At 33.3% G+C, this 26,023-nt stretch overlaps 2 long non-coding RNA genes across 2 annotated transcripts; both read right to left on the bottom strand.

Annotated features, from left to right (window-relative positions):
• Positions 1 to 17,911: 17,911 nt before the first annotated feature.
• LOC108473294 (uncharacterized) lies at positions 17,912 to 21,388 on the bottom strand. The gene is made up of 9 exons (XR_008273957.1): positions 21,276 to 21,388; positions 20,440 to 20,499; positions 20,178 to 20,279; positions 19,534 to 19,576; positions 19,372 to 19,417; positions 19,220 to 19,266; positions 19,027 to 19,129; positions 18,463 to 18,610; positions 17,912 to 18,215 (listed from the first exon to the last, which is right to left on the bottom strand). It is a non-coding gene; the product is annotated as an uncharacterized LOC108473294 (long non-coding RNA).
• A 148-nt stretch (positions 21,389 to 21,536) lies between these two features.
• On the bottom strand, positions 21,537 to 22,680 carry LOC128283579 (uncharacterized). Its single transcript, XR_008273959.1, has 3 exons — positions 22,380 to 22,680; positions 21,792 to 21,921; positions 21,537 to 21,661 (listed from the first exon to the last, which is right to left on the bottom strand). It is a non-coding gene; the product is annotated as an uncharacterized LOC128283579 (long non-coding RNA).
• Between the last annotated feature and the right edge of the window lie 3,343 nt (positions 22,681 to 26,023).

The following is a 26,023-nucleotide window of genomic DNA, read 5'->3' on the forward strand; positions in this document are numbered from 1 at the left end:
TTTTAAAGATTCAAAGTATATAGGTGGAAACTTGACCTTATAGTATTACTTATTTGAAGTATGAATAAGTATGAATTAATTTTATTACCATATATGTAGCTTGCTTGTCCATTATAATTACAACAATAGCTGACCTTCTCTCCAACCTTATTTTAAATATTTTAAAGATTCAAAGTATATAGGTTGGAACTGACGGGTTGCCTTATATCGAGTGCAAGATATAATGGATCCTCCTAGGTGTAACAACGCCACGTATGATGAATCTTAAAAATTCAAAAAGAATTGAAAAAGTTCTATCGCTATTGAATATTTATATAACCTTAATTTATTTCCACTTTACTTATAAAAAGTAAACTACGATTCTTTCTTGATATTATTATATTCAAATTACTATTTTGTTATATTAAACATGTTTGATTTTAATATTTATTATTTTTAAATGTCTTTAAAATTTATAACTAATTTTTATCAAAATAGTATTATTAATTATTATTTGAAGTATGAATAAGTTTTTATATTTTGGTTCAACTTAAGTATTATTTGATTCAACTTAAGTATGAATTAATTTTATTACCATATATGTAGCTTGCTTGTCCATTCCTTATTTTAAATATTTTAAAGATTCAAAGTATATAGGTCGGAAACCTGATTTTGCGCTTTATATCGAGTGCAAGATGTAATGGATCCTCCTAGGTGTAACAACGCCACGTATGATGAATCTTAAAAATTTAAAAGAATTGAAAAAGTTCTATCGCTATTGAATATTTATATAACCTTAATTTATTTCCACTTTACTTATAAAAAATAAACTACGATTCTTTCTTGATATTATTATATTCAAATTACTATTTTGTTATATTAAACATGTTTGATTTTAATATTTATTATTTTAAACGTCTTTAAAATTTTGTTATATTAATAAGATTTCCAAAAAGTTCTATGGAGCTTATAAATAATTCTATTGTCCTTAAAAAGAATTAAAAATTTCAACGATTGAATGGCCAATTATAAATTTCATTTATCAACATAACATTATTGATCATTGTTTAAATATATTATAACTAATTTTATCAAAATAGTATTAATATTGATCATTACTTAAATAAATTACATAACTCACATAACGTACATAACAACTTACATAACTTAACTAATACATGTAGTACACAATCTAATAATTTCCTTAAAAGCATATAGTTTAAAAGTTCAAATTTCATAACTTACATAATCTACATAACTTACATAAAACATAAATATCTATCATATCAAGACTTACATAATAAACAACTTACCCGTGAAACTTATTGCCAACTTTAGACTTCAACAACTACGAAATGGATAGGACTTGGATGAATTTCTCAAGGGCAAGCAACGAGTATCAAAATGGAGTGCAATCTTTTTTAGATTTTGCATTTCACAATTCAAGCCAAGAGAATATGATTCTTTGCCCGTGTAAGAAGTGTGGCAATATCTATTGGCATTATCGTGAAGTTGTCTACGAACATTTAATTGTTGATGGCTTTATTCGAGGGTATAAAAAATGGAATTTCCATGGAGAGTGTACAACTAGTGGACCTTCTTCGATGATTAATTCGGGTTATCCTTATAGTGGTTACCGTCAGCATGTTAGAGAAGATGACATGGAAGGTATGATGCGGGATGCATTTAATATGCGGAGTGAAAGTTTCCAATCATTTACACCAAACTATGTTGCATCTGATGATGTCAATATCGGTGGGAATACTTTTATGGAAACGAGAAGAAGTGTACCGGATGAACAACCGAATGAAGAAGCTTTCTACACGTTACTTGGTGAAATGAATGAAGAACTTTATGAGGGATCAAAATTTTCGAAAATGTCATTCTATATTCGCCTTTTCCACTTAAAATGTTTGGGAGGGTGGACCGGAAACTCTTTGACAATGTGTTAGAGCTTTTGAGAGAAATGTTCCCATTTGCAAAATCCTCAATCATGTAAAGACATGAAGAAAGTGATAAAAATTTGGGCCTTGGGTACAACAAAATTCATAGTTGCCCAAATGATTGCATGTTGTATTGGGGTGATCGGAGAAATCAACAGTCTTGTCATGTTTGCGATAAATCTCGTTGGATGAATAGAGATGCGAAAGATGTTAATGAGGATGAATATGGGCCACGATCAAGAAGGAAGCCGAACAAGATTTTGCGATATTTCCGCTAATCCCAAGGCTTCAAAGGCTATTCATGTCGTCAAAGACAATGAGTTTATGACGTGGCATCATGATCAACGAACAGATGATGGATTATTAAGGCATCCTGCAGATTCTTTTGCATGGAAATCATTTGACAATAAATTTCCAAGCTTTGCAAGTGATCCTCAGAGTGTAAGGCTCGGGTTAGCATCTGACGGATTTAATCCTTTTAAAATCATGAGCACCTCGTACAGTACTTGGCTTGTGGTCATTGTTCCTTATAATTTGCCTCCATGGCTCTGCATGAAGCAATCTTCTTTGATATTATCTATGATTATCCCCAGAGAGAAAGGCCCCAGAAATGATATTGACATATATCTGCAGCCACTTATTGAAGAGTTAAAACAATTATGGGCGGGTGTTGAGACGTATGATGTATTGAGAAAGGAGAACTTTTACCTACATGCTGCTTTGATTTGGACAATTAATGATTTCCCGACATATGCGAATTTATCGAGTTGGAGTACCAAAGGACGTTATGCTTGTCCTTGTTGTGCTGCTCAAACGTGTTCACAGTGGTTATATAATGGGAAGAAGTTCTGCTATATGGGGCATCATCGGTGGTTAGATGAAAATCATAGATATAGATTTCAGAAGGCTTTATTTGACGGTACTGAAGAGTTGAAAAAAGCTCCTGAGCAGACTATTGGATCTGAAATCTTATTCATGTTAAAAGATATGGATTTCAGTTACGGGAAGCTGAATCAACCATTTAATAGGAAAACAAATAGACGATTGAGGGATGAATCTGATGATGAATCTGACGAGGAGGATGACCCTAATGAGGCAGACTTGTGGAAGAAAAGAAGTATTTTTTTTTAGTTGCCTTATTGGGAGCATCACATCTTACGCCACAATCTTGATGTGATGTATATTGAGAAGAATGTCTGCGAGAACATCATCCGGACAATTTTGAACGTCGATGGTAAATCAAAAGATAATCTTCAAAGTCGACTTGATTTAGTTCACATGGGGATTAGGCGTGATCTTCATCCCCAAGTACTTCCTAATGGAAAATATTGGTTGCCGCCTACAATTTTTGCAATGTCAAAGGAAGAGAGAGAAATGTTCTGCACGGTGTTGAAGGATATAAAGGTTCCGGATGCGTATTTATCAAATATATCTCGATGTGTAAGTCTTAAAGATCGAAGACTATATTCATTAAAATCACATGACTATCACATCCTGATGCAAGATCTACTTCCAGTTGCTTTACGGTGATGTATGTCAAAGAAGGTAACGTCCTGTATAATTGAGCTGTCCAATATAATGAAAGCAATTTGTGGCAAAGTTCTGAATGTTGAAGAACTTGAAAAAGTACAAGATCGAGCCGCTTTGACATTATGCAATTTGGAGAATATCTTTCCACATTCCTTCTTCACTATTATGGTGCACCTTGTCATTCATCTCCCTCGTGAAGCAATAATTGGTGGGCCGGTTTTCTATCGTTGGATGTATCCAATTGAAAGGTGCTAATTTATTGCAAAGGCATTCACCTTTATACCTATAGTTACTAGTTTTGATAATGTTGTATATGGTGTTTAGGTTCCTAAGCAAATTGAAGTCTTATTGCCGTAACAAGCGTTATCCGGAAGGATCAATTGCTGAAGGCTACTTGGCAGAGGAGTGTATGACATTCTGTTCTAGATATTTAGATGTTGAAACAAGATTGAACAGACCAAGTAGAAATGCCGGAATCAATGATCCTAACTTGGACAAAACTTATTTATTTCAAAGTTATGGAGAACCAATCGGCAAAGTTGAAATTGTAGAATTAGATGACCGATCTTGGATACAAGCACATAGATATGTTCTTTTCCACCACGATGCACTTGAACAATTATGCAAGTAAGTTCTAGAATATGATAAATATTCTTCTTTTTTTTGATTTGTTTATTTTTTAACGAATTAAACATGTGTTTAACATAGTGAGTACAAACAAATCTTAAGATCTCGTCCACGATCACGAAGATTACAACATCGCGAGATTAATAGGTTATTCGCAGAATCTTTTTGTGAATGGTTAAGCCAAACGGTATGCAACTCAACATTTTGTTGACAAATAATAATGTTTTCTCATAACATTTATAATTACTCAATTTACTTTCGATTCAATAGGTTTGGAGTGGGAATATCGTTAATGACGAAGTTAAATGGCTTTCCCAAGGTCCGAATCGAGTAGTAAAAAGATATAGTGGCTTCATCATGAATGGATTCAGATTTCATACCAAATATCGCGAGAGATTGAGGAGAACTCAAAATTGTGGAGTAGTTGTTAATTCTTTAATTACAAGTTACACTAGTGCTAGGGACGATAATCTGTCGAGGAAATGTGGAGTATTATGGACTTCTAACCGACATTATTGAGTTGGATTATTATGGAAAATGGAAAGTTGTCTTATTTCGATGTGATTGGGCTGATTCTAATATCGCTCATGAATTAAAAATGATCAGTTTGGTTTTACAATGGTGAATTTCTCTCGATTAATTCACACTGGAGAACATTTGATAGACGAGCCGTATGTATTTTCTTCTCAAGTTAAACAAGTTTTTACTCGAAAGATCCAATTGATGAGGGTTGGTACGTTGTACTCAAACACCCTAGAGACTTGTTTGACATGGGGAATGGAAGTAGAGATGACATCGGTGAAAGATCGAAACTTTGCCTTTTCCGTAACAAGACTTAGATGAAAATATCCCTAGTACTAGTACACAATTTCAATGGGTTCGTCGGGATGTAGACGAAGATATTTACGATTTATGATGTAGTAAGATTTTATGATTTTTATTTATATGTAATGTTACAATATTAACATTGGTCATGTTATATAATTTAACTATTTTATATTTACTATTATTGTTATTTCTTACTAAAATTTTATCTATTTTATGTGTTGCGGAAAAATGCCTAGAAGAAGATTAAGAGATCTTAGTATTGTACGAGAATACTACAAATTCGGAAGATGTAAGTCTTGAACAATGAGCAGGTTGTTGGATCTTCAAGCGAGCCGGAGACACTTGACGAGTCTGTGGAAATTCAAAGTAATGTTAAGTATATATTACAAATTGTATTAAATTTTATTACTGATTTATTTTTAAATTTCAATATAGTAATAATTTATTATTTTTCAGCTGAAAATGGTAGGATGCGCAGAGGTCAAGGACGTACGCTCCTAACAGATTTATATAACTTAAATTCTGTCGAGCGTGTCAAAGTAACTAGAAATAGCCATGGTCAACCCGTTGGACAAGAAGCTCGACTTTTAGAAGGCTATTTGGGCATTATAGCACGAAATGCCAATCTGTTGCCCACCAACTACGAATCATGGCATAACATGCCTGATAGCAATAAAAATCAAGCTCTCTCTAATATTAAGGTAACAAAATGGTAATGTAATTATAATACTTTTGTTTAAGTTTCATTTATATTTACTTCCTAAACTTGTGTTTTTTAGGATAGGTTTGCTTTAGAGGTCTCTGATGCCTATATCAAGAAGGCATTGCGTAAAAAATGGAGAGACAATAAAAGCATTTTGAAAAAAGAATATTTTAAAAAACCCATAAGCCTCGAAGAAAAATTGCAAAATGTCCCACCGGGAATGATGAGGTACCAATGGGAAGATGCGGTTCGATTTTGGAATTCGAAGAAAGGAGAGGTATTATGTACTTGCAAACTCTTAGAAATTTTTCGGTTTATAGTATTTACTATATACGTAATAATAATTTCATTATGTAGGACCGTGAGCGAGTTGGAACAAGCAGCAGGCAAAAACAAAAATTTACGCACACGGCAGGGTCAAAAAGTTTTGCTTGTGTAGCTCAGGCCGAGGTACTATGGATTTATTAAATCTATCAAGTATTAGTAACTTTTTACTATTAAATAATATTTTTACTACTATATTGTAGGAAGCCTCGTCTGGTCAAAAAGTTGGACGCCTTTAACTTTTTGACATTACACACAGGAAAAAAGATGGAACTCCGATGTCATCTGAGGCTACTGAAATTATGGTATATTTAGCAAATAAAATTGATTCATTATAAATATTTATAATATTTAATTATAATGTTTTAATTAAATGCTTTTATTAGTGTAATTTAAATAATGTTATGTTGTATTCTTTTTATTGTATATTTTGTTTCTAACTCTTTAACCGATTTATTAGGAGAAACTAAAAGATAAGAAGGCGAGTATGAAGCGATCGCTTGATTGATAGTTCTGTTAATTTTGAGGATATTGATAATGTAATTATTAATGAAGTTTTGGGTCCCGAAAGGTATGGTCGGGTTAGATTTCAAGGATCCGTGTTAACCCGACCCAATATTTTGGATCCACCTCGCACCAATACATGCCTTCCGGAGTCAAAGTCAAGTCAAGTTCGAGGTTAAAAGATCGATAGTTCAGATACAAGCTAGCATGATGAGCAAATTTCTCAACTTAGAGTAGAGGCAAGCGAGAGGAGGCGGAGCGAGCAGGAAATACAATGAACTCCAAAGAAGAGCTTTTAGTCTATGATGACTATGTTCCACCAATTTCAAAATTCGCCATCATAGACATGTTTTCTTGTAACTTTTAACATTATTTTAAGAATATTTTGAATATTCATTTCCAATTTATATAATATATTTTTCGTATAATTTTGTATTATTTAAATTTGCGTGTTTTGGTTGGGTTGGATTTTATGGTAGATTTGCTGTTTTTTATTGAATTTCTTGCAGGAGGGTTGGATATAGGTGTAAAATTACATATTGCAAAACTGGGCAAATTAGCGCGTTTTTTCAAAAAAGCGCCGCTAAAGTTCTTGGTCTATAGCGACGTTTTTTTAAAAAAGCGCCGCTAAAAGTACAGGTCTATAGCGGCCTTTTTTTACAAAAGCGCCGCTAAAGTTCTTGGTCTATAGCGGCGTTTTTTTACAAAAGCGCCACTAAAAGTACAGGTCTATAGCGGCATTTTTTATAAAAGCGCCGCTATAGACCAAGAACTTTAGCGGCGCTTTTATAAAAAACGCCACTAAAGGTCCGCTATAGACCAAGAACTTTAGCGGCGCTTTTATAAAAAACACCGCTAAAGGTCCTGGTCTTTGGCGGCGTTTTTTAAGAGCGCCGCTAAAGGTCCTGGTCTTTAGCGGCGTTTTTTTCTAAAAAACGCCGTGAACTTTTGTGGCGCTGCATATAGCGACGTTTCTTGCGGCGCTTGGGAAAGCGCCGCTAATACTTTTAGCGGCGCTTAGAGACGCCGCTAAAGGCAAAAAAATGCCGCTAAAAGTCTATTTTCCTGTAGTGCAAGAGCCAGGTTCAATTTTTTCTTGGTTCCCTTTTTTTTCCTTTATAACCTTATTCAATGGCAATCCATCAATCTTCTTCTCTTGTCATTGACTTTCATCACCCTCTTTATTTTCACCCCTCTGATACTTCTGCCACTCTACTGGTCATTCATCAGCTTCTTGGCTTTGAGAATTATAATATATGGAGTCGATCAATGAAAATTGCTGGATATACCTCCACTAAGATTTCCACCCAAGGAAACATTGGTTATGTCTCCAACGATTGATTAGAGTCATTTGGGCACTTCTTCGCGCATTAGCACAATTGATTCTGTAGGAAGGCTATTTCAGCTGCAATGCTTGCGGTCTGATGGCATGAATTTTCACAATTGCTGGGTTAAGCTCGAATAATTTTTCAAGGCTGAGCAGGTCAGAGATCAACTTAAGGTTTGACTAGTCATGTTGAATCTTGATGGTCGAGCACTTGAATGGCATTACTTCTTTGCACAACGTCATTGGGGTTTTCATCACCTCACTTGGGAATGATATGCTCGAGCTCTTGATAACCTATAAAAGTAATATATTTTAATCCCATTCTTAATGCATTTTGGATGATTAATTATGCAAATTGGTGAATTTGATGCTCCTAATCCTTTAAATTATGCAAATTAGTGAATTTGGCTTCTGAGCATTCTAAATTATATAATTATCAAATAGAAGTAGAGAGAATGGAGCCATCAGAGAAGATCGAAAAAAACACTCGAAGAACACCACCGGAGCCAACTCGAAAGCAGATTTCTATCAAGATCGAAGACCTCCTTTTAATTCCTTTTGAAGTTTTTATGAGTTTCTTTGTTTCTTGTATTTTTTTTTTTTTACTTTGAGATGTTTTCATTTAGGATTATGAACTAATTCCTAGATACCTAGTGAGGATAAAACCTATGATGAATCATTTTATTTAATTTCTATTTTACGCGATAAATACTTTATTCTTGTTCTCAATTATGTCTGCTTATTTCTTGTTTTAATATTTTTGGGATATTAATTCATGTTTAATGTGTTTAATTCAGTGGAACATAAGTCCCTGTTTAAGAGTAGATCTAGCATAATTCAGTGGAGTTGCATGCAATCCTAGAAATAGGACAACATAAATCTACCAGATTGGAGTCAAATCTAATAAGGGAATCCATTGTCAAACCTAGAGATATTAACATAATTTAAAGATTTCTATGGATCAAGACATAACTGAATAAATCATTTAATTCATATTCATAATAATAGGTGAAGTCTAGGTGGATTCTTTCCTGGGTATTGTCTCTCTTATTGGTTAATATTCATTATTTCCTTTATTCGTTCTTTGTTACGTTCCTAGTAAATTAGTTTAGAAAATTTAGATTAAAACACATCACTCCAAATTGTCGGCTAAATAATAAGAAGACGGTAATTACTAATACTTTTAGTCCTCGTGGATACGATATCTTTACTCACTGTAGCTATACAATTTTCCAATTGGTGCGGTTGCCTTTGTAACACCCCGTACCCGAGACCGTTGCCGGAGTCGAACACGAGGTGTTAACGGACTTAATTCATTAATTAAACAGCTCATACAATTCATTTTAAAATTTCCAGACAAGCTGGCTAACTGCATCACAGTCGCTTTAAAAATCATATCTCGAGTTACAAAACTCGAAATCCAATTCCGTAAATTTTTCCTGAAACTAGACTCATATATATATCTACTAATTTTTTCTAGAATTTTGGTTGGGCCAATTAGTACAGTTTATTAGTTAAAGTCTCCCCTGTTTCAGGGTTCAACTACTCTGACCTCTGTGTATTACGAATCAGATATCTCCATGTACAGAGCTTAAATGACTATGCCGTTTGTCTCTAATAAAACTAGACTCAATAAGGAATCTGTACATATAAAGCGTGACTTCTAATTATCTTTGTAAAATTTATGGTGAATTTCCAAAGTCAGAACAGGGGATCCAGAAATCGCTCCGGCCCTGTTTCACAAAAATTTAAACATCTCATAAAATATAGCTCATATACCTGTTTCGCTTATTCCATATGAAAATAGACTCATCAAGCTTCGATTCCATAACTTATTCATTATTTAATACCATTTATAATATTTTTAGTGATTTTTAAAACTCATGTCACTGCTGCTGTCTGAATCTATTTTATGGTAAATTTTACCTATTTCATGGTTTCCATGGATTAGCTAGCAATTTGACATACATAATACCAAATATGATCATGATTAGCCATTCCAATGGCTAATCATTACCAAGCATTTCTATTTCCATACCACTCAATAACCATATCATAAGACCATATATACAAAATGATTATAATGCTATACATGCCATACTCAAAATATACAAGCCATTATGCCAAGATGGTATACGGATAGTGTGGCGTGCCTCCGACCGCTTCCGATTTCGAGCTGGCTTGTCAACACTACAAGGAATGAAAAGGAGGAGTAAGCATAAATGCTTAGTAAGCTCACATGCAAATAGCAAGTAACATAACCATATAACCAAACATAAAACATCATTTGCATAATCATCACCAAGACATTAATATCACCTTTTCATTTATCATCTTACCATATTGTTGTTATATCGAGTTTTCAACCCGAGGGTTAAGTACATACCTGTTCAAAGTATCCATTTCACAACACTTACCAATACGTCCCTTTCATCTTGAGTATTCCTCCATTTGAGTAGAACTTTACCCGTTGAACACATCTAATATAATTCGGATACATGAAAAGTTTGCACATAAGTGCCACATATGTAGCCAAGCTACCATGTAACCCGCCCATAAGTGAACTCGGACTCAACTCAACAAGCTCGGGCGTTCGCATCCATAAGTGAACTCGGACTCAACTCAACGAGTTCGGATGCCTAGTTACATCTCACGAACTCGGACTCAACTCAACGAGTTCGGACGCCGCATCCATAAGTGAACTCGGACTCAACTCAACGAGTTCGGATGCCCAAATATCCCAGTGACATGTCACTTGTATCCTAATCCATTCCTAAGGTTCAACGGACCTTTTTCCCAATCATGTGTCTCAACCATCTTCTACAGAATGCCGACACCGATACTCGGTAGTATTTCACATTTTCCAAGTATATCACATAATTTGACATATTATCAAACAATTATCACAAGTATAATATTTCATAATAATTATCATATCATTTAAAAAAAACATTAAAACATTTAAAATAATAACTATGTTACCAACATTTACATATGAACTTACCTCGTATGCTAAAATGGCTATTTTACCATTTCGTCCACAACTTGGTATTTTCCCCATTTTAGCCCGAATTTCAGTTTTCCTTGCTCTATCATTTAAAATATAGTCTAATTAGGACTCACATTATTCAAATTGACCCAAAATCATATTTTGGAAAAATTACAATTTTGCCCCTAAACTTTTGCATATTTACACTTTTGCCCCAAAGCTCGTAAATTAAAATTCAGCCTATTTTCTTATGTTTTATGACATGCTGATCATTTTTCCTTCTATGGCAACATCAAATTCTCACTCTAACATGTACTTATGACTATTAGGTATTTTTACCGATTAAGCCCTTTTGCTCATTTTCACTTAAAACCGAGTAGCACAAGTTGTCTAACATAATTTAAAACCTCATATTCTATCATAAAACACCAAAATACACAAATTTCACCTATGGGTATTTTTCCAAATATAAACCCTAGGTTAAATTATTGCTAGCATAAGCTAAATCGAGCTACGGACTCCAAAACGTAAAAATCATTAAAAACGAGGCTAGAACGGACTTACAATCGAGCTTGGAAGCTTGAAAACCCTAGCCATGGCTTCTCCTTGCTATATTCGGCCATGGGGTTGAAGATGAGCAAAATTGGCTTTTAATTTTGTATTTTAATTCATTTTACCCTAAATGACCAAAATGCCCTTACTACTAAACTTTCCAAAATTCCATCCATGTCCAATTTTGTCCATAGACTTAGAAATTGGTAAAATTACTCTTTAAGACCTCCTAATTAATATTTCAAAACAATTTCATACTAGAAACTTCTAGAATGCAAGTTTTGCAAACTATTCGATTTAGTCCCTAATTTCAATTTAAGCACTTTATGCATAAAATTTCTTCACGAAATTTTCACACAATCATGCAATCATATCATAGACCTTAAAATAATCATAAAATAATTATTTCTATCTCGGATTTTGTGGTCACGAAGCCACTATTCCGACTAGGCCCAAAATCGATATTACAACTCTCCCCTTCGAGGATTTTCGTCCCGAAAATCTTACCGAAAAAGTGGTCTTCACTTTTAATCTCATATTCGGTCAAGAACTTGCACTTAGACTGCACTCCAATACATCTCTTCAATTTCTCATATGATCTAAAAGCTTACGCCTCAACTCTCAACTGTTCTTAAACTTTCAACCCTTCTCGCTTCCCATGATATCATGACATAAAACCGGATCTCAACTTGATTTAATGGAGACCGAATTCCAAGAAATCCAACAATCAAAGAGACACGAAATTCCATGGATCGATGAGTAGGAATTCATTCAATACTGATATGACTTATAGATCTCGCCAAACATTTAATAATAGGATACATCACATTTTCCTCTTTCGCCATAGAAATGATTACGATATGGCCTCAAGAATAATCCTTCTCATTTCCATCCCAATATCAACACCGATGGGGATAATTTTGATAGATCCCAATGCTCGACTTTAACCCCTTTAACAACTCCGATTTTATGTAACATCGATGCTCTAAACTATCACATTACCTCACCGTCTTGAAACACATCACAATTCATACAACAATACATTCTTGAAAGTCGAAAGTCTTTGCTCAATGTAGACTAGTCTAGTTCGGGCGCTTGGTTACCAATATTCTCATCTATCCGAACTCTGTCAACATGTAATAAACTTTTCAGCTTTCACAAGATGGAAACCTTATCATTCGTAGTGACTTAAACTAATATCCAACTCTTTTCTAATAAATATACACTTCTCGTTCAAACTATTTACTCTTTTATCCGTACAAAATGAAATTCTATTATCGACTTGGGAAAATAATCCGACATAATTGTCACATGAAATCTTTCAAATAAATAATTTACCATACCGACTAAAACTCGTGCTTTTATCACCTATGCCTTTCTTGATGTCAAATCCTTACGTAAATTAGAAAAAATCCCAATACTAAAATTGCCACATTACCAAGATCAAATTAGAAGTATAGTCATATTTGACATGATTATCACGAGCAGAAGAACCCACTTAGAACATGAGTCGTAATTGATAAATTATGGAACAAAGATAACAAGAAAACCGAATAAAGAAATCCAAGATAGAAAACCGGAATAAAGAAATCCGAATAAAGAGATCCGGGATAAAGAAACCCAAGATACGATACTATGCCGAGAATCGAAAACCAAACTCATAGAGAAAATACGGAATACCCGATAATTCTTCAAAGAAAGAAAGTCCGAAGAAAACATCATTTAATCCCAATGAAATCAAATATAACAAGATCAATATATCTTCCCATACATATATATCGGATGAAGCATCAAGTAGAAGAAACAGAATCATAATATCATACGTATTCTCTCATCAATTCTTATCGATTTAAATGAAATAGAATACCCGATGAAATAGAGCAATATAAATTATAAACTAGTCGACTACCAATGCTTTCATCCAACACCTAATTAGAAGACATTCCCATATAACAAGAATTTCTTCAAGATCAATAGCCATAGAAATATTTTTGAGAACAGTAAACACATAGAACATCTCAAAAGAGATCGCTAAATCTGTCCGATCATAATCACACACTCGGATAGTTCACATTTCAATTATCATTTCCCCAACTAGTTCTGCGTCACAAATTTCATATTAAACCATTCACTAAAGAAGGCCGCTTCGAATAAATTTCGATTTACACTTTTCTCGACCTTGCACCTGAGTAATTCGGTTTACCAAGGAGAATTCCTTTTCTAACTGGGACAGTGCATAATTCCAATAATCTTTACGTCAATCCGATACTTTACTGGCTCTGACTTTACTTATGAGCTCATTTTCAATCTCTGATCATACTTATAATTATTCTATCACTGAACTCTTTGGGTTCTCAACCGAAAACTTATTCAATACAAATCGCATGAAATTCCATTATAAGTACCACTTTGGCAAGGGGGAGGGGTTGTAGGACCTCTAACTCGACTTTCTTATACATACACATATGACACAACTCCCATCATCATAGCAACATCATCAAAATCATGTCATTCATTCATGTTGGCTTACACCAATTTTCCTATTGTCTCATTTAGACAATATACTTATGCATACATTCTATGTTTTCTAGATAGCTTTACTTATCCATTCATTTAATTAAATTAATTCATACTCATGACATCATATAAGGCCAAACAAACATAGATATTTGCATCACAATCACAACTTTCATTTCGTGCATCATCATGTACATATCATTACAATCATATAATTCAGGTCCAACAATTTAACATAGATAAATTCATTTCATTATAATCCTTTATCTCATAAAAATTGTATATCATTAACATTCATCAACATTCAACGTCCAATCAAGACAAGGACATTTTCATTCGTATCATGATATTATGACCTTTATTCATACCTCTACAACTTTCTATTTATTCCGTTCATCTTATCAAGTAAGCCACATACACTACATCGTATGAGCATTAAGCAAATATGGATATTTATCACAACATGAACTTTCATCTCACATATTATCACATATGTATCATAAACTTTTATTCATACTTTTCTGAACCGAGACTTATCATAATCATAACTTTACTCAAATACCTTCGCATAACATTGAACATGGTCAGCACAGCTCGGTTGGAGAGTACCCTGTCTAAATAAGACGGTACTCATACGCGTCGGAAGACATCACACTATCACAGATCAGTGGCATGTATAGCTAAACTTTTACACATGCTAGGTTAGTCCGAGAACCGACTAAACCTGCTCTGATACCACTAAATGTAACACCCGTGCCGAGACCGTTGTTTGAGTCGAACACGAGGTGTTAACGGACTTAATTCATTAATTAAACAGCTCATACAATTCATTTTAAAATTTCCAGACAAGCTGGCTAACTGCATCACAGTCGCTTTAAAAATCATATCTCGAGTTACAAAACTCGAAATCCAATTCCGTAAATTTTTCCTGAAACTAGACTCATATATATATATCTACTAATTTTTTTCTAGAATTTTTGGTTGGGCCAATTAGTACAGTTTATTAGTTAAAGTCTCCCCTATTTCAGGGTTCAACTACTCTGACCTCTGTGTATTACGAATCAGATATCTCCATGTACAGAGCTTAAATGACTATGCCGTTTGTCTCTAATAAAACTAGACTCAATAAGGAATCTGTACATATAAAGCGTGACTTCTAATTATCTTTGTAAAATTTATGGTGAATTTCCAAAGTCAGAACAGGGGATCCAGAAATCGCTCCGGCCCTGTTTCACAAAAATTTAAACATCTCATAAAATATATCTCATATACCTGTTTCGCTTATTCCATATGAAAATAGACTCATCAAGCTTCGATTCCATAACTTATTCATTATTTAATACCATTTATAATATTTTTAGTGATTTTTAAAACTCATGTCACTGCTGCTGTCTGAATCTATTTTATGGTAAATTTTACCTATTTCATGGTTTCCATGGATTAGCTAGCAATTTGACATACATAATACCAAATATGATCATGATTAGCCATTCCAATGGCTAATCATTACCAAGCATTTCTATTTCCATACCACTCAATAACCATATCATAAGACCATATATACAAAATGATTATAATGCTATACATGCCATACTCAAAATATACAAGCCATTATGCCAAGATGGTATACGGATAGTGTGGCGTGCCTCCGACCGTTTCCGATTTCGAGCTGGCTTGTCAACACTACAAGGAATGAAAAGGAGGAGTAAGCATAAATGCTTAGTAAGCTCACATGCAAATAGCAAGTAACATAACCATATAACCAAACATAAAACATCATTTGCATAATCATCACCAAGACATTAATATCACCTTTTCATTTATCATCTTACCATATTGTTGTTATATCGAGTTTTCAACCCGAGGGTTAAGTACATACCTGTTCAAAGTATCCATTTCACAACACTTACCAATCGTCCCTTTCATCTTGAGTATTCCTCCATTTGAGTAGAACTTTACCCGTTGAACACATCTAATATAATTCGGATACATGAAAAGTTTGCACATAAGTGCCACATATGTAGCCAAGCTACCATGTAACCCGCCCATAAGTGAACTCGGACTCAACTCAACAAGCTCGGGCGTTCGCATCCATAAGTGAACTCGGACTCAACTCAACGAGTTCGGATGCCTAGTTACATCTCACGAACTCGGACTCAACTCAACGAGTTCGGACGCTCGCATCCATAAGTGAACTCGGACTCAACTCAACGAGTTCGGATGCCCAAATATCCCAGTGACATGTCACTTGTATCCTAATCCATTCCTAAGGTTCAACGGGACCTTTTTCCCAATCATGTGTCTCAACCATCTTCTACAGAATGCCGATCTGATACTCGGTAGTATTTCACATTTTCCAAGTATATCACATAATTTGACATATTATCAAACAATTATCACAAGTATAATATTTCATAATAATTATCATATCATTTAAAAAAACATTAAAACATTTAAAATAATAACTATGTTACCAACATTTACATATGAACTTACCTCGTATGCTAAAATGGCTATTTTACCATTTCGTCCACAACTTGGTATTTTCCCCATTTTAGCCCAATTTCAGTTTTCCTTGCTCTATCATTTAAAATATAGTCTAATTAGGACTCACATTATTCAAATTGACCCAAAATCATATTTTGGAAAAATTACAATTTTGCCCCTAAACTTTTGCATATTTACACTTTTGCCCCAAAGCTCGTAAATTAAAATTCAGCCTATTTTCTTATGTTTTATGACATGCTGATCATTTTCCTTCTATGGCAACATCAAATTCTTACTCTAACATGTACTTATGACTATTAGGTATTTTTACCGATTAAGCCCTTTGCTCATTTTCACTTAAAACCGAGTAGCACAAGTTGTCTAACATAATTTAAAACCTCATATTCTATCATAAAACACCAAAATACACAAATTTCACCTATGGGTATTTTTCCAAATATAAACCCTAGGTTAAATTATTGCTAGCATAAGCTAAATCGAGCTAGGGACTCCAAAACGTAAAAATCATTAAAAGCGAGGCTAGAACGGACTTACAATCGAGCTTGGAAGCTTGAAAACCCTAGCCATGGCTTCTCCTTGCTATATTCGGCCATGGGGTTGAAGATGAGCAAAATTGGCTTTTAATTTTGTATTTTAATTCATTTTACCCCTAAATGACCAAAATGCCCTTACTACTAAACTTTCCAAAAATTCCATCCATGTCCAATTTTTGTCCATAGACTTAGAAATTGGTAAAATTACTCTTTAAGACCTCCTAATTAATATTTCAAAACAATTTCATACTAGAAACTTCTAGAATGCAAGTTTTGCAAACTATTCGATTTAGTCCCTAATTTCAATTTAAGCACTTTATGCATAAAATTTCTTCACGAAATTTTCACACAATCATGCAATCATATCATAGACCTTAAAATAATCATAAAATAATTATTTCTATCTCGGATTTTGTGGTCACGAAGCCACTATTCCGACTAGGCCCAAAATCAGGATATTACAGCCTTTGTCGTATTTATAGTTAGTTTTGTGATTATCAAGTTTTTGACACTGTTGCCGAGGACTAAAATATTAGGAACATTTTATTTTATTTTATATTTTTGTTTTATTTAATTTTTACATTCCAATTTTTCTTTTGTTTGCTTCTGGTAGGTTCCTTTAGTTTATGACTAGAAAAAACCCGTCGGGACCATTAATCACTATAGGAGAACAGAATTTTAGTGGCGTTTTTTTTGGCCTTTAGCGGCGTTTTGAAACCTTAAAAAAACGCCATGATAGCAAGCGCCATAAAAATTTGTGGCGTTTATTTAAAAAGCAGCTAAAGACCATGACTTTTAGCGGTAGCTTTTTCTAACGCTAAAGACCATGACCTTTAGCGGCGCTTTTCACAAACGCCGCTAAAAATCACGACCTTTAGCGGCACTTTTCCCACAAACGCCGCTAAAAATCATAAACTTTAAAAACAATATTTTATTTTAATTAAGTAATATTTATTTTATGTTAAATATTATATTATGTTAAATTTTAAAATTTGAACTTTAAACTATATAATTTTAAGGATAAATAAAAATATTAATTAAATTAAATTTTCCATTAAAATTTAAACTTCAAAACTAAATATAAAAATTAATGAATTTAAATTTAATACATAAACATTGATTCAATATGTAATTTAATACATAAAAAAAACACACACACACACACACACAGACACAAAGTATTACAATTTCTAAAATAAAATTCATCCTGATGAGAATATAATGCCAAATCATCATCACCTCTCATTGCAATGCCTGCATATATAACTTAGTGAAGTACTTTGATCTTGATCTTGGTTAAGACTTGTTCCAGCAATAAAGAAAATTGTTAAACAGAATCTCGGTCACCTGACTGAGCAAAACAAGGAAATTAGCTATACCATTTACTGTAATGAAAGTGAAATCAGTAAAAAGTAAACCCATAATAAAAAAACTGATGCTAGGCTAATCGTAAATTCTATTGTCACTGTAAATAAGTGACAGGCATAAGTCCAGTTTTATGTTGATGGACTTGTAAAGGCCTCAAAAAGAAAATAAGTAGCATATATGAAAAAGACAAAAAAGGTCAAATGAAGGTTAAAGGAGATGCCATGACGAACCTCACTAGATTTGACACATTTTTACCCTTAAAGTCCAACTCTTCCTTCTCCTTATCATCCTTTTTAACCTTCATGTTTTAATAATGATCTTCCCATATGATCTCCAGGACATTGTCATTCACATCAACTTGCACTTAATTTTCAAGCACTGGAACACAATTCAGACATAAGTCCATAAATGAAACCATATTTTCCTACAATTCCTGTCACTGATTATAGACATATCATTTTCTATTCTTCTAGGTCTTTACTCATTCTAACCTATATAATCATTGAGAATATTCATAATTTATTGAAGCATGAAATTTTTAAAAGATACATCGATTTAAGATTTTCAAACAACAAAAATGTTTGCTTTGTATTTCTAGTCTGACTTCCTTTTGGAAGTTAACCTTTAAACTTTCTGTAGAGGATTTATCCTGAGTAGGAAATAATAAGAGCATGGTAAGATAGTCTAGGTTCTATCTATCTAACATGACAATTGCAACAAATGATGGCTCCAAATCGTGAGTCATATAAATAAAAACATGCAAAAACATTTAATAATGAAGATAAGAGAATTACTTGTTACAACACAAGTGTGGTAGCCACCACATGCAACTTCTTCTGAATATGGCAATGTATTGATCATGGATGGCATGGTTGCATTCTTGGCCTCCCCAAATCCCTAAATATTTTCATTAAGATAACATCACTCAAAAATGCCATATGATTAGAAACATTAGGTGATGTTAAAACTGACAGGTTTAGAACTTACAAGATTAGCTACCACTTTATCCCCAAACACAAATAAAGACCCAGTTTCTGCAATACTTAAACAAATTAAGATCTGAAAACAAAAGTTTGGAATATGTCCAGTAATAAGGTCATAAAAATTGATTGACCAAAAGAGAAATCATTTCAAATTACCATCAATGCATACTGAATGCAACAAGCCAGCTGCAACTCTTTTGACCTAATGCAGGGATAAATAATGAAGCCAAAGGTCCATAGTTAGCAGAAAGAAATTGACACGTCCACCGCAATTTTAGTTACACCAGTAAAAAGTTCAAAGTTACAGGTAGAGATTACCCTGATACCCTCTAATTTCTTTATAAGCCTTGGTGTATATTCACTGAAAAAATTATAAATATATAAACTTAAAAATCTTTACTGTGAGAAAACAGAAAGCTCAAGATGAAATGAAAATAGAAACTCATAATAAAAAATAAACGAAGAACAAAAAAAATAATCCGATTTCTGAAAGGAAGAGTAAAACAAACAAATATGAAAGTGAAAGAAGGGAAAGGAGAAAATAAAACAAACGGTACACTATCTGTAGGAAGAAGGAAAAAAAATATAGCTTTGTCCATGTCAAACACTAATAAAAGTTGGCATTCCTAGGAGACATCTCATTTTCAGTTTCCACACATTGGTTACAGTGGGAACACCTTAAAATGTTGCAAATGGCAATGTATTTTCATTATTATATTTCACCATATAATCTCAAATTTTACGACCTAGACCCACAAACATATTCTTCCTTTATCTATATAAAAGAAAAGAGCAGCAGTACTCAAATATTCAATTAATGAAATAGGTGATTCCCGATCTGGTGAAGTACATAAAAAAGGAAATACAGACATTACATCCAAGCATACATATCAAAAGCATATCCAAAATAGTACTGCAAGAAAATAGAATCTATATCTTGTGAAGCATTTCCAGTTTCATACCAGTAACAACAATTGTGTGCTCTGAACCCAAAGCATCCAATTTAATTGTAAGCCCGCTCAAGCATTCCACTTTGGTTGGCTTATGAACTGCTTTCGCAGCATCTGTATGTACAATATGCCATTCATCCCAAACAAGTGAGAATATGCTGATTACACAATAAAGCTAATAATAAGAAAAAAAAGCATTGACAAATAGGCAACTTAATAATTTAACTTAAATATTATAGGCATTCAAATAAAAAGGAGCTCATTTAGCTATTACTTTTTCCAAGGCCAAGTTGCCCGCTTGAGTTCTTTCCCCACATGTAAAGTTCTCCATCCTCTACAGGTCAAAACCACATTTTACAGAAAATATACAAAAGATGGAATCAGAAGCAAGGACATAACACAGTGAATCTTGAGTTCTTTGGGGAGGGGGGTTCGCAGAAGAGGGAACAAATGAAACAGTAATATTATGTTCGTGTCTATTCCTGGAAGAAAAATGTGAATCCATCTCATCGTATTATTTCAGAAATTCTAATAAAAAGAGACTTGTCACTTTTATAAAAATATAGCCTTTATTTTAAATACCAACGGTTTGAAATTATTTTCCAATTTATAAAAATGAGCAACATTAATTATCAAGCAATTCCAACCAAAGCAGTTCATCCTGCATACCAAAGCCAGAGTTACTACTTTATCTTATGTAAATGTTATTTCACAATATCAGTCATTTGCAATCAATCTTAAAAACATGGCTTGGTTATGCAATTGTTAGACAGCATCCTGGTAAAAAAAAAAAACATTGTTACATTAGCAATCAATCATTATTGAAGAGAAAACAAAAGTGAAAATCATGTGATTAGCAATCAAACATTGTTACATCAGCATGTTTTAGGATATCAAAAATGCATCAAACAGATAAGCCAATTATGTACTCATACATCATTTTGTTCATGTTTAAGCATGCATATGTTTGTTGGTAGAACATGGAGCATACAGGTTTAAGGAACTAGAAGATCTTGGGATAGTTTTCAGCGAGGATGAGAAAGAAGTTTGAAAACAGAGAATATAAGAAGACTCTTCAATATTGAAGAAAAGTAAAGAAGTAAAAAGCACCTGAAGCTGTAGTGCCTAAGAACGACAGCTGTGGAAATAATTTGGCACGGTCAAAATGCTTATAGTCAATTCGAACCAGTTATGACATTAATGAATCTGAAAAGAAAACACCATTACTAATACATAAAATGATCAAATATTAGAAAATAGAAGAATGCATCGGATCCACTAATAACATGTGCCACATGGTTATCATTTAAATCTCTATAAGAAAATGGTTAGAAAAAGACAGTTTTACTTACCTGCCGAAATATTTGAAGAACATCCGAGGTAGAAAAGAAATCATTTTTAGCACTCATAGCTTTGAAATTGTCCAGTAAAGTTCCATCCAAATGAACGGGAAATAGTAAATATGCGTCGTGATTCCATGATCCTTCTTGTGTAGGCTAGCCAATTAAATCAAATTGTTTTAGGCAAATACAATTTTGCATGGAAAGTGATTTAAAGAAAGAAAATGCATCTTGGAGAATAGTTTATTTTACACCGCTAATTAGAATGAGAGATATGAACAATTACCTTAATAGAAATGATAGCATGATCAAGAAGGGGAAGAAGATTTCGATGACTAAACGGATCTCCTCCCGAACCAATTCTAACTGTTCATTATTCTGAATGAGAACTTTCTTCATTGCATAAGTTCCATCATCTGCAAATGCAACCCAAGTAAGTTCATTCCAAAACCAAATGAATTTTCCCTTTGATCTGATGAATACACAAATACCAAAATAACACGATAAAATCTGGTAGATAGCATAGCAGATGTCACCATCCTAGATAAAATCCCCCAGCAAAAAAAAAAAGGTTAGCAAATCCATTTAAGATGTAAATTCAGATAATAAGACGGAAAATGCAAAGCTCATCTATTGTAAATTAAAATTAGGCAGTAACTAATTGAAAATTCGATGAACAAAAAAAGAGGGGAAATCATAGGACCGCCATTTTCCAAGTGTAAATAAATTGGGCAGGAAGCGCATAAAGCACTCATTTCGGATTATAGTTTACTACTACAACATGATTTTGAGGTTTGTGAAACTGATCAAATCCAATATATATGAAACGGAAATAAGAAAGGAGGAGATGAGATCGAGCCAGATCTGGCAATACCTTCAAGGATTGTGAGAAGAGCAATCGCAAAGGCAAGGTGGGCAAGTGTTGGAAGTGTGGCTGAAGACTACTAATCCTTCCATGAAATGCCAATACAGAGGTGGACCCACCTTCAACGCCTATACTGGTTCACTGCCATCTCTTCTATCTCGAGTCTAACTGGAAACCAAATCAAGACTGCTGCTGGAGAGTTTCTTGATTGAAAAGAGCAACGGAGGGGCCATTTTAGGGGGAAAAATTAGGGGTTTCAGAGGGGGAAAATTTGGGGGTAAAACCGCGCTTTTTGTTTTAAGTGAAATGATTTTTTGCGTTATTGTTAATTTTTGTGGCGTTTTCATAAAAACACCACCACAAATTTCTATTTTATCTGTTAAAATTATTAGTTAAATAATTTTATAAAATATTTATTATTACTATTTTTTATAAATTAGTTTTTATAAATAAAAAGTCAAGTACTCGAAAATAAATATCGTGTATTTTAATAAGAAAACAAATAATTAAATGGTTGTAATTAATTATTAAGTTAAAATTATCCAATGTAAGCAATTAATCTCTCACATATCAAATTTCTATTAAAGATTGAGGCGTTAATCATGATTTTATATTATTCTTTTCGATCTAATCTCCATTTCATTAGAGATATTTCTTCCTAACTTAAATATAACTATTTTGCTAGAATTTGATGTGGAATGATTTTAGTTTTGTATTTCATTTTTATTTGTTATAATCTGGTCCTATCCAAAATAGATTGTTACCTATCCATATCAATCATTACTTTTTTATTTATTTATCAATTTTTTAAATCTAATATTTAAATATATCAAATGGTTTAGATTAAATATTTTTAAATATAAAAGTATTAATTGATTGTAAAAATTTTATCATTTAACAAATCTTAAGCAAACCTTAAATCCTAAGCCATTTAATATATATAAAGTTTATCTATTATCTCTTAAATAATTTAAACTATAATCATAATTTTAATATATTAAAATTAATATTATCTTTTACAATTATATAATAAATTATTTAATATATAAATTAAAAAATACTAATTAATCTAAACCTTAAATCCACGACCTCGACCCATAAACCTTAAATCATAAAACATAAACCCTTAACCCTTAACCCTTAACCCTTAACCCATAAACCTTAAACCCCAACCCCTCTAAAACTTAAACCTTAACCCTTAACCCATAAACCATAATCCATAAAACCATAATCCATAAACCTTAAAATAGTAACTCATAAACATTAAACCCTTAACCATATACCATAAACCCTAAACTATAATGATAATTAATTCAATATTTTAAAATTAATACTATCTCTTTTACAATTATATAAGAAAATATTTAACATATAAATTTAAAAATAATTAGTCATATAAAATGATGTTATATAAATAATTGTGTTCATAATTTATGCTTTTGGGATTTAACCCATTGCACACTAAACCATTGTTCATGTATACTTTTGGGATTTTACCCATTTTGATATATATATATATATATATATATATATATATTTAAAATAATAATTTATATTTATCTTATTTAGATTTACTTTATAAAAAAATCTAAAATACACAAGTTAAGTAGTTTACCATATTTACCTCTAAACCCCAAACCCCAAACTCTAGGCCCTAAACACTAACCCATAACCCATAAACTAAATTAATTTTTTTCGGCGCTTTCTAAAAATTGAGCAATCGCGGCGTTTTTCCAAAAGCGCCGCTAAAAACTAAGCAATAGCGGCGTTTTTTCAAAAGCGCCGCTAAAACCTCGATCTATAGTGGCGTTTTTCCAAAAGCGCTGCTAAAAACTGAGCAATAGCGGCGTTTTCTAAAAAGCGCTGCTAAAAGCTCGATCTATAGCGGCGTTTTTTCAAAAGCGCCGCTATTGTTCAGTTTTTAGCGGCGTTTTAATTAAAAACGCCACTATTGCTCTATTTTTAGCGGCGTTTGGATAAAAAACGTCGCTATTGCTCAGCTTTTTGTGGCGTTTTAATGCAAATGCCGCTATTGTATAATATTTGGGGCGTTTTTTCTCCAAACGCCACTAAAAACGCCGCTAAAGCCCAATTTTGCTGTAGTGAATTTACAATAGTGAGATTGAAAGTACTGCTCGCAGAAACCGTAAAGAAGCAAGTCAGAGTCCACAGAATCTAGTAGACGAACAAGAGGATATTACAGTTACCGAGGAGATGGGTGATAATCAAAATATTCAACTACCTCTGACAACTGCAACTCTTGTTCCTCATACAATGTACGATTATGCCAAGCCCACTTTGTCTGGGGCTGAATTGAGTATTGTGAGACCCACCATTACTGCAAATAATTTCAAACTGAAGCCAAATACAATTCATATGGTACAACAGTTTGTTCAGTTCGATGGTTTGTATGACGAAGATCCAAATACTCATTTGGTAATTTTTTAAAAAATTTTATGATACTTTCAAAATTAATGGCGCCACTAATGACGCCATTCGCTTACAGTTATTCCCTTTCTTGTTGATTAACAAGGCAAAGCAATGGTTGAACTCTTTACCATGAGGTTCCATCACATGGGCGCAAATGACCGAGAAATTCCTTTTGAAGTACTTTCCACCGGCTAAGACAGATATCTTTTCCTTTGTTCAGGTCGACCTAGAGACTCCATATGATGCATGAGAGAGGTAGAAGGACTTATTGAGAAGGTGCCCTTACTATAGGTTACCTTTATGGCTACCAGTTCAAACCTTCTACAATGGTTTGAATCCCTCAACTAGGCAATTAATCGATACGGCAGCTAGTGGAACCTTAAACAATAAAACACCTGAAGTCATGAAAACAAAGCCGATGAAAGCAGACAATGTCTTTAATTTAGATGCTGTCACCATGTTATCGAATCAGGTAGAACAATTAAATAAGAAAATTGATGGTTTATATCTTTCTATACAAGTACATCTGATGAAGCAATGCGACATAAATGAAGGTGGAATTAATAACCCAGAATGTTTACCTTTTGGTCCTAGCACAGAAAATGAGCAAGTTAATTATATGGGTAATAATTTTAGGCCTCAAAGTAACCCTTATAGTAGTAACTATAATGTAGGTTGGAGGAACCATCTCAATTTCTCTTGGGGTGGTCAAGAGAATCAGATAGCACAACCCTCTTTGGGCTTCCAACAGCTATCTTATCAGCAAGAGAAGAAGTCAAACCTTGAGGAGATGTTGACCAATTTTTTCTTAATGTCAGAAACTAGTTTCCAAAACACTGAGGTAGCACTAAAAAATTGACAAGCATCAATTCAAAGGCTCGAGAATCAAATAGGTCAGCTTGCTAAGTTAATTTCAAAAAGACCATAAGGTAGATTGCCTACAATACTGAAACTAACCCAATAGAGTAGCTTCAAGCAATTATTATTCGAGATAAAGAAGGGTTAGTTGAATCTGAACAAAAATTGAGGCAAGAGATTGTGGTGAATAACGATAAAGTTTAGGTAAGCTAAAAAGAGCAAAAGTCAGTTATCAAAGAATATAAACCTCGAGTGCCATATCCTAACGTGACGAAGAGAGACCACACGAGCGAACAATTTGGTAAATTTGTTCCAGCTCTCCAGGAACAGTTTGGATCTTCTAGATTTTTAGATCCCATGACTAA

The sequence above is a fragment of the Gossypium arboreum genome, chromosome 11 (genome assembly GCF_025698485.1).
Source record: "Gossypium arboreum isolate Shixiya-1 chromosome 11, ASM2569848v2, whole genome shotgun sequence".
NCBI lineage: Eukaryota > Viridiplantae > Streptophyta > Magnoliopsida > Malvales > Malvaceae > Gossypium > Gossypium arboreum.